Below are 5,000 nucleotides of genomic sequence, written 5' to 3'. Positions count from 1 at the left end.
CATTGGCCACAATTTACAGCACCTTTTTATTCAATACTTTTTGAAAGATTCATTTGACAGTTTAACATCTCTGTTTTTTCCTCTAATGTCTGATGAGGTTAGAGATCAGAGACCACTCCAGACCCTTTAGAGTTTTAGTTTCTTCTTCTTCTCTTCAGTTGTGTGTGTGTGTGTGTGTGTGTGTGTGTGTGTGTGTGTGTGTGTGTGTGTGTGTTCTGGTCTCTGATGAAGGTCATCTTTTGGTGCTGATCCACTATCTGATCTCGATACGAACTGAGAAACAGAATAAGAAAGAAACAAGACTAATATTAGCGTAGATGCCATTCTTTTTACATCATGTTTTATGAGTAGTGTTCCCGGTTCCAGCTGATCTAATTAATTCAGCCTAAAAATCCTAAAAAACGGATTTGAATAATAGAAGTGTGTTGGTGTGTTATGTGTAGACTAAGTTAAAAAGATGTCTTTAATCTAGATTTAAACTGAAAGAGTGTGTCTGCCTCCTGAACAGAGTTAGGGAGATTGTTCCAGAGTTTAGGTGCTAGATAGGAAAAGGATCTGCCGCCAGCAGTTGATTGTGATATTCTAGGTATTATCAAACAGACAGAGTTTTGAGAACGCATCGAATGCAGTGCAGTTTTCTAGTCTCTTCAAGAGAATGTTGTGATGGATAGTATCGAATGCTGCGCTAAGATCTAATAGCACTAATAACGAGATAAAACCACGATCAGATGATAGAAGCAGGTCATTAGTAACTCTAATGAGAGCAGTCTCAGTACTATGGTACGGTCTAAAACCTGATTGGAAATCCTCACAGACACCATTTTTTTCTAAAAAGGAATAGAGTTGTGAGGATACTACCTTTTCTAGTATCTTTGACAGAAAAGGGAGATTAGAGATTGGTCTGTAATTTACTAAGTCTTTGGGATCAAGATGTGGTTTCTTAATGAGAGGTTTAACTACAGCCAGTTTGAAGGTTTTGGGAACATAACCTAATGACAATGATGAATTAATAATGTTCAAAATAGGATCTATGACTTCTGGAAGCAGATCTTTTAATAGTTTAGATGGAATAGGGTCTGGTTTAGATGATTTAACAAGTTTGTACAAGTCTTCTTCTCCTATAATAGAGAAAGAGTGTCATTGTTCCTCAGGAGATCTAAAGCTCACTATCTGATGTGAAACTGAAGCTGACGGCTGCATAGAAATCAGGATTCCTGGTTGACAACTTGTTCGTCAGTTCGCAGGCTCTGTATATGTTTGAAATATGTCAAATATGTAAAATATATAAACATACATATATTAAGGTAATAAAAACCTTTTTAAAAAATAAAGAAAAATGAAAGCAGAATAAAACAGAGAAAATGTTAAAATAAAATAAAAATAAAAATTCAATATAAAATAATACAAATAAAATAAATGTTTCAGATATCTAAATAAATTGTAAAATATAAGCAATTATAATATATAGAATTTTTAGTTAGAATTAATGAGGTTCTGTGTGGAGCCTCTCTTGCTGCATTTCTGTGTGGGATTTAGCTGAAATCACTGATTATTTATTTAAATATTATGTATATTTTATTTACATCACTTACTTTAAAATGTGTTTTGTATAGCATGCATATTTATTTAGATGTATTATTTATTTATATGCATGATAAATAAATACATTTTTATACTTGATAAATATTTCAAACAAAATCAGTTTGCTCTTTGTATTTTTGTATCTAAATGTTATATGTAAGTTGTGTGTTTCCCCTGCGGCTCCGAGTCTGTGAGTGTTTGGGAGTGTGTTTTGATCTGTGCACGGATTATGGAAATGAAGCGGTTGTGTGTTTGTGTCGGACACATGTAGATGATACAGAAAGCGTGTTTGGAAAGGCGTCTATCAGCAGCTCTGCTCTCCTCAGAACACAATCAGTTAATTTATGTCATGTGTTGAGATGCATCCGCTTCACGGACCCCGGCGCCTTTCCTTGCTCTGATTATCATATCAAAGCGTGGAGAGATGTCTCTGTCTAATCACTAACAGGTGAACACTTCACAAGAACATCAGTCCCAATATACGTTCATGTGAGATGTCAGAATAAGAATCTGTGTTCTGGAGTGGCTTTTCTTTATGTTCTGTTATTATTATTATTACTGTCCTTATTTTATTTTCTCTGTCCTTTCTGCTGTGTGTTTTGGTGAGTCGCTTATTTCTTTATTTTATTTTATTTTTTTAACTGTCTGGTCTCTCATTTCTGGTGTGTCTTCTCTCTTCATTTAAATTTTATTTTCTTCTTATTATTAATTAATTTATTTTCTTTTTTATATCCTGTCTGCTGCATGTTCTGGTAAGTCTCTAATTTCTTGACTATTTATTCTATTCTATTTTATTCTATTCTATTCTGTCCCGTCTGCTGTGTGTTCTGTTCTATCCTATTCTATTTTATTCTTTTCTATTCTATTCTTTTGTACTCTATTTTGTCTTGTCCTGTCTGCTGTGTGTTTTGTTCTTTTCTATTCTATTCTTTTCTTTTGTACTCTATTTTGTCCTGTCTGCTGTGTGTTCTGTTCTTTTCTATTCTATTCTATTCTTTTCTACTCTATTTTGTCCTGACCTGTCTGCTGTGTGTTCTTTTCTATTCTATTCTTTTGTACTCTATTTTGTCTTGTCCTGTCTGCTGTGTGTTCTGTTCTATTCTATTCTATTCTATTCTATTCTATTCTATTCTATTCTATTCTCTATTGTACTCTATTTTTTCCTGACCTGTCTGCTGTGTGTTCTTTTCTATTCTTTTGTACTCTATTTTGTCTTGTCCTGTCTGCTGTGTGTTTTGTTCTTTTCTATTCTTTTCTATTCTATTCTATTCTATTCTATTCTATTCTTTTCTACTCTATTTTGTCCTGTCCGCTGTGTGTTCTGTTCTTTTCTATTTTATTCTTTTCTACTCTATTTTGTCCTGTCTGCTGTGTGTTCTGTTCTTTTCTATTCTATTCTTTTCTACTCTATTTTGTCCTGTCCTGCTGTGTGTTCTGTTCTATTCTATTCTATTCTTTTCTTTTCTACTCTATTTTGTCCTGTCCTGTCTGCTGTGTGTTCTGTTCTTTTCTATTCTATTCTTTTCTACTCTATTTTGTCTTGTCCTGTCTGCTGTGTGTTTTGTTCTTTTCTATTCTATTCTATTCTATTCTATTCTATTCTTTTCTACTCTATTTTGTCCTGTCCGCTGTGTGTTCTGTTCATTTCTATTCTATTATTTTCTATTCTTTTCTACTCTATTTTGTCCTGTCTGCTGTGTGTTTTGTTCTTTTCTATTCTATTCTATTCTATTCTATTCTTTTCTATTCTATTCTATTCTATTCTATTCTATTCTTTTCTACTCTATTTTGTCCTGTCCTGTCTGCTGTGTGTTCTGTTCTTTTCTTTTCTATTCTTTTCTACTCTATTTTGTCCTGTCCTGTCCGCTGTGTGTTCTGTTCATTTCTATTCTATTCTTTTCTATTCTTTTCTACTCTATTTTGTCCTGTGTGCTGTGTGTTCCTGTGCGTCGCTGGTTTCTAGACCTGATTTATTTAAGTTTGTGTTTTTTCTCTGTCCTATCTGCTCTGTGTTCTGCTGTGTGTCTTTGTGAAGTATGTAAACATCAGATGAATCATTATTAATATTCAGCTTGATGCTCCTTAAACAAACTGACACTTTAATTGTTTCTAACTTTAAGTCTTTAATGCTGTGTTCGTTGGTGTGTATTCTGGGAAGCGGCTGTAGATCGAGGTATTCTGTTTGTAATTCCCAGAATTCATGAACTTGTCCTCATGGAACAGAGTAATAATGATGTTTACTGCAGCGGCTGCTCGCTGTGCTTTAGAAACCTGATGTGTTTAGTCATGTTGAGTTATTAAATGTGTTGAATGTGCTTTCATTCTGACTCCAGATACTGAATGTTCTGAAATTAACTTCCCATCATTTTCTATTTATATTTCTCCTAGCAGGAGAGTTCATGACGGGAATCAGATCTAGAATATTTCCTTCCTAAAATACTTAAGAAACATGCCAGGGACATATTAAATATGAAAAGTATATAATTTTTCAATTCAAGAAATAAAACAATGACATTTAAATGTGTGTATGCAGGGCCAAATTGCTATTATTTATTTATTTATTCATTTATTAATTCATGATGTGCCAACAACTGTAACCCTAAAATTAAATAACAGATAATAGAAAAATGTATTCATAATGAATAAATAAACATTTATATATCATATTATATGTAACTGTGTATTGGGGGGTGGATTTTTTTGGTAATTTACATATATAAATATATTTATTATATACATAAAACATGCAAATATAAGTGTAAGTATATTAGTTTGTAAAATATTTCTTAAATTATTTAAACATAGATGTAAACAAGAACAAGTTGTACATATATACTTTAAATATATTGAATAATAATAATATATATATATATATATATATATATATATATATATATATATATATATACCAAACCACTCATCCAAAATACATTTTTTTGTTTACATAATATATGTGTGCTTACATTAATTTTGACAGCACCAATATAAATACCCATTTGAAAATAAAAATACTATTTATATTTAATATATAGTTGAAAAAATGCACTCTCACACAAACACATATATTTTACTGTTTTATTTTATAACAAAATATATATTTAAAATATATAATACTTTTATTTTAAATATATAGCAAACTAGTTATTACATTTGCATATTTTTTATATATAAGAAATATTTATATATTTGTATATATTTATATATTTTTATATTTATATATATATATATATATATATATATATGATTTTATTATTTTAATATTCAGTATTTATTAATAAGCTTGTGGAGTGGTATGAGAGACCTGTATGAAATCACTGGTTCTGCAGTGGCTGGGTTTGGTTGGCGCTCGTTCATTAGTGTGTGTGTGTGTGTGTGTGTGTGTGTGTGTGTGTGTGTGTGTGTGTGTGTGTGTGTGTGTG

The 5,000-nt window shown here is 31.4% G+C and overlaps 1 protein-coding gene across 1 annotated transcript in view; it reads left to right on the top strand.

Annotated features, from left to right (window-relative positions):
- The window catches only part of LOC122334464 (formin-1), a 62,810-nt gene that overhangs the window by 30,052 nt on the left and 27,758 nt on the right, over positions 1-5,000 (top strand).

The sequence above is a fragment of the Puntigrus tetrazona genome, unplaced genomic scaffold (assembly GCF_018831695.1).
Source record: "Puntigrus tetrazona isolate hp1 unplaced genomic scaffold, ASM1883169v1 S000000528, whole genome shotgun sequence".
Taxonomy (NCBI): domain Eukaryota; kingdom Metazoa; phylum Chordata; class Actinopteri; order Cypriniformes; family Cyprinidae; genus Puntigrus; species Puntigrus tetrazona.
This window is presented reverse-complemented; position numbering and strand designations above follow the sequence as displayed.